Genomic DNA, 11,382 nt, shown 5'->3' on the forward strand with positions numbered 1-11,382 from the left:
GAAGGTAACTCTCACTTTGGTCCCATCGTAAAAAAATAAAGCAGATGGGCTAACCAGAGTAAAGAAAGTCTGGTGTGCTGTGCAGTAAAACAACTAAAGGATCTGCATAAGATGCATCATTTTGGATAGGAACAAACTCTATATCTAGCGAGAAAAGTGAATCTGCACATCATGACGGAAGATGTTCAAGAGGTAGTGGAGCAATGTAGGGAGTGTCAGTCAATTGACCTTGCGCTAGCTAAACATGAAAAAGAGGAATTGCATGTTGCAGAAAATTGACTGACCATTGATATCATGCATCACCAACATGAACTGTATCTGACTATGATTGATTGTGGGCCTAGGAGAGTAGTAATATGGTGAAAAATCAGAACGAAAACAGGTGAAGAGAGTTGCTGAGGAGGTGTTTATATAAGACCATAAAATCTAATCTTGATCACCCGTCATGGCCCATTGCACAGTCGATAGAGGTGTTCAATCTCTACTGTTCCAGATGAGCATTGTCCGAAGATAGCGGTTTCAATCCTACTCAAAGCGGATTAGTTTGCCAAAACGTGGTGAGACAACTACAACTATAGAAGATAGTAATTAATGAAGATATAATTAAGAGACTCAGTATTCCTATCATATCGCGGTTAACACCAACTATAAAGATGAGGATAACAGTCTGCAAATAAATAAATATCTGTGGTCATTTTATATGCACGATGTGGCACGAGTTAATTGACTAACTTCAGAGCATGCGTACATACACATCTTTAGCTTGAAGTTGCTTAATTTTTTTTTTTTTTTTTATCCATCTTTTGATAGTGAGACAATACTGATGAAACCTTAAGCACCAAATAATGACTAAACCTGGAGCGCTGAATGTTTTGGTTTCAATTCCAGCTGATAGCACCAAAATCATGTTTGAAATCACTATATATATTAGGTACAATAGAATAATTAATATAAAATTTGCTCTATGATATAATATATACAAAATCTGCATGAATTGATTAAACATATTTTTATGACCGATTAACACTGGGCAGCCTGCTGGTCAATAAAAACGAAAATAATTCATATATAATATATCAAAAATAAAAATAATCAATTAATGAAATTGATCGATTCAGTCAATGCAAGATATTTTGAAATAAAAGCTCGTGTGTCTTATGTGGGAAAATAAATAATTGTTAATAATAGGTATTGAACTATATATTATTATTATTATATATTTTATTATATCAATTAATCTATATATCTATAAAAATCTGTGTGTGTGTATGTGTGTGTGTGCGTGAGGACACTTCTCAACCTATATACTCAACGAGTTTTTGATTTACAGGCTTGAAATTTGGTATACAGGGTATTCAGACGTGGAAAACTCTTTAATCGGTTTTCATCCGGTAAAAAGGACTGCTAAGAGGTCAAAATTGAAAACTTGGTACGTGGAGGTCATCGGATTTTTATGTTTGTTAACTGTTTCACAAATGCGCATGCGTGAATCGTTCACATGATAGATTACTTATGTTAAGAATAAGTAGGTTTGAAAACACTTTTTAAAGACGTGTCAAGTTGGCCTAATAGTTATCGTACTTGACTCGTGGCCTTTAGGTTTTGATTTCCATCTCAGCTCGAGTATTTTCTTTTACTTACAAGAAGTGAACTGTTAAGAAAAAAACATAATACTCGCATGCACATGTCTCAGTTTCTGTATGAATTACAATATAATGTTTATGCATACTTTACGACTGGGCAACGCTAGACAGCCTGCTAGTTTATAAATATAACTATTCAATATTTATTTCTTATTTTCACTAATAAACATTAATTTTGGTTGTTTTAATTGTAAAGCTATTATAATTGGTCGGCAAGTATTCATTTATTTCAATAAATGCTTTACTTTGAAAATATTATGAATTTATGCTTAGATTTTTAGCAACACTTTTGTAAAAATTGATTGAATTATAAAATAAAATACATATGAGATACGTTTGAAAACCAAATTACAATGCGATATTATGAAAAATGAACAAATATTTATTTGTTTAAAATTTTCCGGCATTTAAAAATAACACTGCAGAAAGACAACAGGCTAACTTTTACTAACTGATTTTCTTTTCTCCAATCTTAACATCATGGCAAGAAAGAAAAAAAAAGAAAAAAATGTACAAAATTCTGAGGAAGGAGGATAACTCCGAAATATATCAATTTTAAACAAATAAATATTTGTTTATTTTTCATAATACTGCGTTGCAATTTGCCTTTCAATTTGATTTGATTATTAAAAATAATTTCAAAAGAAAAAGTTCTAATAATGAAAGCAGTTTGATTTTATTATTTGTTAATTGAAAGGGTTATTCGAAAACATTATTTGCAAAAACAAAAACAAGAAAAATTGGTCTAAAATATAATTGAGAATTTATTTTTTGATTAACACCGAGTAGTTAACATTTGTTTAAAATGATCACTATTAAATATATATATAGTCATCCATATATGGTACTATTTAGCTGGATCACAGCTCATCAGTTCTTTGAGACTAGCAATTACCTCAAGCCAGGATTGAAACTCGGCCGCCTAGGCGACAGTCAGCACTTCTCAGTGTTATGCTGCTTGGCTACTGCTGCGAAATTACAATGTTTCAACATTGTCCAAACACCTGAGCTCTATTTGTTTACGCTCCCGAATATATATATATATATATTAGTGTTGGGACGATTAATCAGAAACAGAACTGAAAATTAGAAAAAATCTGAACTTTGAGGGTATCGAAATCAGTATCGTAATAATTTGTGTCTATTTTCCAATGCCAAAAACGATTCTTTTAATTGTCTTTTTTATTAGATTCTGTTTAAAGCAAAATCTTCACTGTTGGTAATAATGATAAAAAAATATTTATCGATTTTAAACTAATAGTAAAACTAAAATCTATAATAACATCTCCTACAAGAACATTTTTATGCTTGCAAAACTATCTGCACATTTGCCATGCGTTTTTACGATAATCGGGAATATTGTTAAATATTTAGAGATTTGTAAAGAATCGGAATTAGAATCGGTAATTGTATTCGAATCGGGAAAAATATTGGAATTGTCCCATCACTAATATATATATATATTTATATCTATATGTATTCTTTCTGAACACTATTTACTTATTTACTCGTCTTATACCGCCACATGTGTGACTTTTCTTCATAATTTACATCATTTATTTATTTCTGTCATCCACATCATTTGTTTCTCTTATGCTGACATTGCTATTTCTTTAGTCTTTTTTCTTTTCTTTTCTTTATTTACGTCATTTATTTATTTCCATCATTTTGTGCTGTTAATACTACTATTCCGTCTAGTCCTCTCTTTCCATAAGTTCTAACCCTCTATCTCCATTCCCCTTATTCGCCCTTCCTCCCACAATTTAAAACATTCAATAAGCATGCACGCAAGAACAAAGCAGTTTAAGTATTATGTCATATTATTCAGATGCTGATATTGTTTGCTATCAAAACATATGTTCCTGCATAACAATGTCATAGTTAGTATACCTCATCACTCATCTGAGAGATAAACGCATTTGTTTTGGGTGTGGTAAGGCTGATCGGATTAGGAATTTTAGAAGAATGATAGAGGCATATCATTTGAAGTTAGCAAAAAAGCGGGCCATAGTACTTGAACGTATTTTCTGTAACTCGTTCAAGTTTGGTGATTTAAATCATGGACAATTCTAAGGATCATAATTAATGCATAGTGGTTCAAATTATGAACTACGTCCGGTATATTGATTCAAATATTGGACAACTTCAAGGATCATAATACTTGATAATTCAACTTATGGACGATTTGAAGGATTAAAATATATAATGATTAAAGTTGTAGATAACTTGTAGGATCATAATCAATGCATAGTGGTTCAAATTATGAACCACTTCAAAGATCATAATGCACGGTGGCTCAAATTATAAATCACTTCAAGGATCATAATGCACGGTGGCTCAAATTAGAAATCACTTCAAGGATCATAATGCTAGGAGGCTCAAATTATAAATCATTTCAAGGATCATAATGCACGGTGGCTCAAATTAGAAATCACTTCAAGGATCATAATGCACGGTGGCTCAAATTAGAAATCACTTCAAGGATCATAATGCTAGGAGGCTCAAATTATAAATCATTTCAAGGATCATAATGCACGGTGGCTCAAATTATAAATCACTTCAAGGATCATAATGCACGGTGGCTCAAATTAGAAATCACTTCAAGGATCATAATGCTAGGAGGCTCAAATTATAAATCATTTCAAGGATCATAATGCACGGTGGCTCAAATTATAAATCACTTCAAGGATCATAATGCACGGTGGCTCAAATTAGAAATCACTTCAAGGATCATAATGCTAGGAGGCTCAAATTATAAATCATTTCAAGGATCATAATGCACGGTGGCTCAAATTAGAAATCACTTCAAGGATCATAATGCACGGTGGCTCAAATTAGAAATCACTTCAAGGATCATAATGCTAGGAGGCTCAAATTATAAATCATTTCAAGGATCATAATGCACGGTGGCTCAAATTATAAATCACTTCAAGGATCATAATGCACGGTGGCTCAAATTAGAAATCACTTCAAGGATCATAATGCTAGGAGGCTCAAATTATAAATCATTTCAAGGATCATAATGCACGGTGGCTCAAATTATAAATCACTTCAAGGATCATAATGCACGGTGGCTCAAATTAGAAATCACTTCAAGGATCATAATGCTAGGAGGCTCAAATTATAAATCATTTCAAGGATCATAATGCACGGTGGCTCAAATTATAAATTACTTCAAGGATCATAATGCACGGTGGCTCAAATTAGAAATCACTTCAAGGATCATAATGCATGGAGACTCAAACTATGAACCACTTCAAGGATCATAATGTGTGGTGGTTTAAATTATGAACCATTTCCAAATCACAATGCACCTTGGTTTAAACTATGAACCACTTCAAGGATCCTAATGCATTGTAGTTCAAATTATGAACACTTCACATATTACAATGCACGGTGGTTTAAGTTAACAGTTCAAAAATCACAATGTGTAATGGTTCAAATTGTGAACCACTTTACGTCGCCTGCACTGAGAATTGAACCATTCAACCTACAGAAGAGTGTAATATATTAAATCCATTGCTCTTTCAGCTTCTTGTAAAATCAGTTTCCTCTATCGCTTAAAAACTTTCTCACATCTGAGGCGATTCTCCATCTCAACAAATCTACTATCAGACCATATATGGAATACTGTTGTCTTATTTGGGCTGGTGAATCGGTGTCCTATTTGAAGGTGCTTGATAAATTGCAGAAACGTATCTGTAATTTGATTGGCCCCACACTTTCTTCTCCACTACAACCTCTCTCTTACAGATGTGATTTTGCTAGTTCTACAAATACTATTATGACATGTACTCCCTGCTTCTTTTGTTCCAGCTCGTTTGACTCATTGGTTTAGAGATTTTCATCAATTCGCTGTTTTAATACTTCATTGTAATACAACTTCCTGTTCCAGTAGCTTCTTTCTGCAAGGTTGTGGAACTCTCTTCCTGCTCACTGTTTTCCTTCTAACTGCAGCCTTGATCTTTTCAAGACTATGCAGTGTTATGCTGTTTGACTACTGCTGCGAAATTACAATGTTAAAACATTGTCCAAACACCTGAGCTCTAGTTGTTTACGCTCCCAAATATATATATATATATATATTTATATTAGTGTTGGGACGATTAATCAGAAGCAGAACTGGAAATTAGAAAAAATCTGAACTTTAAGGGTATCGAAATCAGTATTCTGTCTTTGTAATAATCAGCTTTCGTTCTTTTTAGCTCCTTAAATTAAGTGGCTTCATGCCTTGTCTTGAGCGATTTCCATAAAAAAATCTTACCAACTAATATTTTATCCGTTATGCCATGGGTCTTTGCAGATAAGATATATACCTGAAGAAGGTCTGACGTTACATCATCCGAAATTTTGTACAAATAACACTCAAGACGAGAACAGTAGTCCAAATAATAAAAAAAAATATGAATTAATCTTTATGTTATTATTTAATTGGGATTCATTATTGAGGTGAGTATTATTTATTAATTTATTTATTGCGGACTATTATTCTCATCTTTTTTAGTTGTTGTTTCACAGCGTTTCGGCCAATTATTCCTCTGGCCTTCGTCAGGTGGTAACCACGACGGGATAGGAACTCCGAATCTCCTAACTGCATTCTCAGCAATTACTGCCATCCATAGTTGTTGTCGTCTCACCACGTTTTGGCCAAGAAAGCCTCTGGCCGGCTTTGGGTAGGGTTGAAATCACTATCTTCAGACAATTTTCACCTGAAACCGTAGAGATTCAACGTCTATCCACTGTGCCACAGGCCCCAAAGGCCAGAAAATGGTGAGACAACAACAATGGATGGCAGTAATTGCTGAGAATGCAGTTAGGATATTTGGAGTTCCTATTCCGTCACGGTTACCACCTGACGAAGGCCAGAGGAATAGTTGGCCGAAACGTCATGAAACAACATCTAAGTAAGATGAGGATAATAGTCCACAATAAAAAAATATGAATAAATCTTTCTTTAATTGGATCGAGCTATAATTGTTGGCAGTTTATGGTTAAAGGTGATGGTTTGACTCTTGATTAAAAAGTAATGAAAAATTTTGAATAAAAAAATAAGCTTCTTTTTTTTTGTTTTCGCTCAAGCTTGGAATCACTCAAATTTGCCGCATTTCTATATATATATATATATATATATATATATATATATGAAACTGTGTGTGTGAGAAAACTTCTCAGCCTGTATACTCATCGAATTTTTGATCTACAGACTTGAAATTTGGTATATAGGATATTCAGACATGTGGAAATCTTCTTAATTGGTTTTCATCTGGAAAAAATGGGCAGATAAGGGGTCAAAATTGAAAAATTGGTACATGAGATGGGGTCGGATTTTTATCTGTTTGCTAACAGTTTCACGAATGTGCATGCATGAATGGTTCATATAACAAGATTCCTTATGTTAAGAATAAGAAGGTTTGAAAACACTTCATAAAGATCGTTTCAAGCCAGCCTAATGGTTGTCGTACTTGATTCACTGTCTTTAGGTTTTGGTTTCGATCTCAGCCAAAGTATTTCTTTTTTTTTTTTTCAGGAAGTAATATTGTGCTACATAGTGCAATACAAATAATAAAATCACATCATAAAAGACAATCTTTAATTTAATCATTCAATCCAGCACCTCTTGGCAGACCATGTTTTTTCCCCTCTGTTTCTTTCAAATGTTTCCTTTTTTATAAAACGTTTCAGTTACTTATTTCTTTCGCGAAGAACAGCTCACGTCAAAATTACTATGACTTCCTTTCTGATATCTTTGCAACAATGGTCATATATTATAATTATATTCGAAAACGAGGCTACATCAAAGGGAGGTCACTTTCACATTCTTGTACAGGGTTGACAGATTTGTCTTTTTAAAACCAAATTTCATGGATTTGGCCTTGTTTTTTTTAAAAGCAGCTTGCCCTTCAAAAATTGTACTTGGCCTTTTTTCAAAGCGTAACGTACAGACTAACTATAGAAGGAAGAAGCAGAATATTATACAGATTGATGGCTAATGCATATCGTTAAAATTTCATCAAAGTAGGGAGTCGCTGAATTTCCAGAAAGGAATTCTCAACCTTCCTTTGTCATATTTGCCCAAAATTAAATTAAACTAAATACAGTCCATATTATTTACCTTCATAACTAGAATCTCTGTTCAAAAATTTATAGTGATCAAGTAATTAGTTTCAGATTTCATCCCACACACACACATATATATATATATATATATATATTGTTAATTCACTACCTGCATAGGTTCTGCCACAACAACTAAGTTGCTCGGAAATCCACACAGATGATTTGTTTATAGTGGTGAAGGCTTTGTGTAGAACCAAACACACTTTTTGGTATTATTACTAACCTCTGCCGGTGCAGATGACTGCCGCAGGACAGAAATGTCTGTTTACTCTGATGTAAAAAAAACCCTGCGGTCTACAATATATATATTTATATATATATATATATATATATACACACACACACACTAACATACACACATACCTAACATTATATATCTAGAGAAACAAGTTTTCGAATTTAATGACATCGTGTAAAAGAGCGCAAGTTTGACAGAATTTAAGTTTAGGTGCATGTGCAATATTATACGGCATAATCACATTGACACACCAGTTCCCGTTAGATTAGCAAAGTTAAACAACGTTGGACGTGGCGAGTGCTAAAATGCGTGACCATCTATAACACCAGGTGCTGTATATGCTCTAATGCCTGAAGAGATGTGGGCACGGCCAGTCTATTCTTGCCGAAGACACGCTGCATGAAATTATGCAGCATCTCCATGTCCCCAAAAGGCTAAGGGACCCTCCCGGTATATGCAATACTAGTTTTAAGTGAAGTATGATGTGAGCATTAAAAGTGACTATGATATTTTCAAACACAGCATTTGAAGCAAGAAGACAACAAAATATAACCAATGAGATTCTCAGAGCATGACAGAAATCATTTTGAGGAGCCCATCAAACAACAACCCAGCGTTGACTCTAATCTAGGATGTCAAAATCTAAGGGGTCTCCTCAATTTTGTTAAAGTCACCTTTTTTCTATGTTTTCATTCTCATCAATTAATGAAAGGCGGTTATGGTGAATAGGGCTAGGACAACAGCATATTCTTTTCATTGTTTTGACTCTCAAGTGCGTATCCGGTTTTTTTTTTTATTACATTTTCACCCCAAACAAGGCACATTGCCACTTTGGTGTAGAGGGCTACTATCAGGGGCAACAACTACTGGGGTACTATGTTGGGATTTGGGCAGCAAGATGTCAGTTCACGTTGCACTTGAACTTCTGCATGTCAGTACAGTTGGGGAAGCAGTGGCCTGGAATGGAATTCCAGAGTTTAGCGGTTCTGGGGAAGAAACTACTGGAGTAGAAAGATCTTTTACATCTAGGGATCTCTACTGTGTGAGAGTAGGATTTAGCTGCCTGTCGGGTTTGTCGAGGGTGTCTACGTTGTGGGGGCACAAGTGTCTGCAGTTCGCCAGAGCATTCACCATTAAAATACTTGTATAACAGGCAGAGGGATGCAACATTATGTCGATGGGACAGAGGCTGAAGCCTAGATGCCAATTCAAGGCCTATCAGATTTGCGACTCTCTTTTGAACTTTGTCTAGGAGCAAGAGACTAGTAGCAGATGCACCAGCTCAAATGTGACAGCAATACTCCATACATGGGCGAATGGTGGCCTTATAGAGGTACAGGATACTTTCGAGTGTTAGTAGTTTTCTAGCACGGTAGAGAGAGCCTACCTTCTTCGCAGCGGCCCTGGTAACGCTTTCAATGTAATTGTTCCAACTCATGTTTCCTGTGAACGTTAGGCCAAGCAGTTTGAAAAATGTGCTCTCAGATAAAGAGTCACTGGCCATCCGTTGATATCTTATATGCCTTTATATAGAGTGATGTGGTTCTCGGTTGATTTACTGCGTCTAACTGTGTGGGATATATACTCAAGAGCCAAAACAATGAAAAGAATATTGTGTTGTCATAGTCCTAATGGTGAAGTACTACAAGTAGAATAGGCGTGGGTGCCGGTGGTGTATGTTCATTTAAAAAAACAAAAAAAAAAAAACAAAAAAAAAAAAACACAAAATAAAAAAAATAAATAAAAAAATAAAAACTCATGAAATCTGACAGAGACTGCTGAATTTATCAATAAATTTGGAAGCCTAGGACCTCTAGATTTTAGGGATCCCAATATTTTATCACAGACTTTAGGTCCCTTGAGTCCAGGGGCACAAACGAACCCAAATATTTGAATTCTAAATTGAAACTTTATTTTAAGTCATAAACTACTTTTTATTCGCTCCTTTTTTAGTATTTACAGTATCGACGGAGAATCTCCGATACAATCTAGGAAATGACCGAAGCAGTTTGCGATTTGAAAGCCACCTTTTATTTTCATTTTTTGATGAAGATTTTTAAACTTAATTTTTTTTAGAGGCTAATTAAATAAAAAAAATAACATAAAACCCTAACCTTAATCAGTAATTACTAGTGATGGGACGATTCCAATATTTTTTCCGATTCCGATACAATTACCGATTCCGATTCTTTATAAATGTCTAATTATTTAACTATAAGATTGTTATTTCCCCTGATTTTCGTAAAAACACATGTTAAATATGTAGATATTTCCCTAAATGTAAAATTACACTTGTGGAGGGTGATCTATCTATCGATTTTAGCTTTACTGGTAATTTAAAATCAATAAATATTTACTATTTTATCATTATTACCAGCAATGGAAGAGTTTGGTTTAAACAAAATCAAATAAAAAAAGACAATTAAAAGAATCGTTTTGGCATCGGAAAATAGGCATCAATTTTTCCGATTCCGATACCCTCAAATCTTCCCGATTCCGATTAATCGTCCCAACACTAGTAACTACTAAAATTGTTAAATCGATAATGTGAAATCATGTCGATTTATCTATCGTCATTTTTTTTTTTATTTTACAATTTTTTCGCAAAAACTTAATTAGATTTAAAATTATCCCAGAGTCTAAATCGAATTTAGGGCTTCCACATTTTGGTTTGTCGCAAAGTGTAGTATCTGTTTTGATACTATACTTTATCTTTTTTATCCTTGCACAATGAATGGGGAAATCCTTCTAGACTGTGACAATTTAAAATTTTGTCCCAATCTAGAGTACTCCTTTTTGGGGTGTAAGCTGGATTTTTTCCCCATTAAAAAAAATCAACCTTGTATCTAATGGGGATACTACTTATGCAGTTTACCGACTGTATTATATATATATTTTTTTCGATATGATTTACAAGTTCAGTTCAATTTTTATAGTATTTTTTCTTTATTAAATTGTTAAGTGAAAATGAATCCAGAATAGATTTAAAAAAAAAAAAAAAAAAAAGTTCGTAAAGGCACCCTCGTAAGTAAATAGTGACTGTCGATTGCAATCTCAAACTTAGGGATAGTGTTGGGTGTTACTGTTGGGTGTTGGGCTCCAACACAACCCAACACTTGTGATTAATCAACGCTATATGTATAAATCAAACTTTTAATTGCATTTAAAATAAAAACAGTTTTGTTTTTTTTTATTTCTGTTTATTATTCCTGAAAAAGTTGGAAAATTAAGTTAAAACGTGGCGACAGGTTACCCACTCGAGTAAAATACCCCCTCCCCAGGCAAATTCAAAACAAATCTATAGACTGACGGCTCTACCCTAAGCCAAAACACTTAAACCAAACCATAGGCGAGGGAACATGTAGGAAAACGAATAAAAAAATG

At 33.9% G+C, this 11,382-nt stretch overlaps 1 protein-coding gene across 8 annotated transcripts in view; it reads right to left on the reverse strand.

Annotated features, from left to right (window-relative positions):
• Window positions 1-11,382, reverse strand: part of LOC145254801 (uncharacterized) — a 456,223-nt gene that overhangs the window by 214,582 nt on the left and 230,259 nt on the right. The window lies entirely within an intron of this gene.

The sequence above is a fragment of the Euprymna scolopes genome, chromosome 30 (genome assembly GCF_053919585.1).
Source record: "Euprymna scolopes isolate OS-2025 chromosome 30, ASM5391958v1, whole genome shotgun sequence".
In the NCBI taxonomy this organism is placed as follows: Eukaryota; Metazoa; Mollusca; class Cephalopoda; order Sepiida; family Sepiolidae; genus Euprymna; species Euprymna scolopes.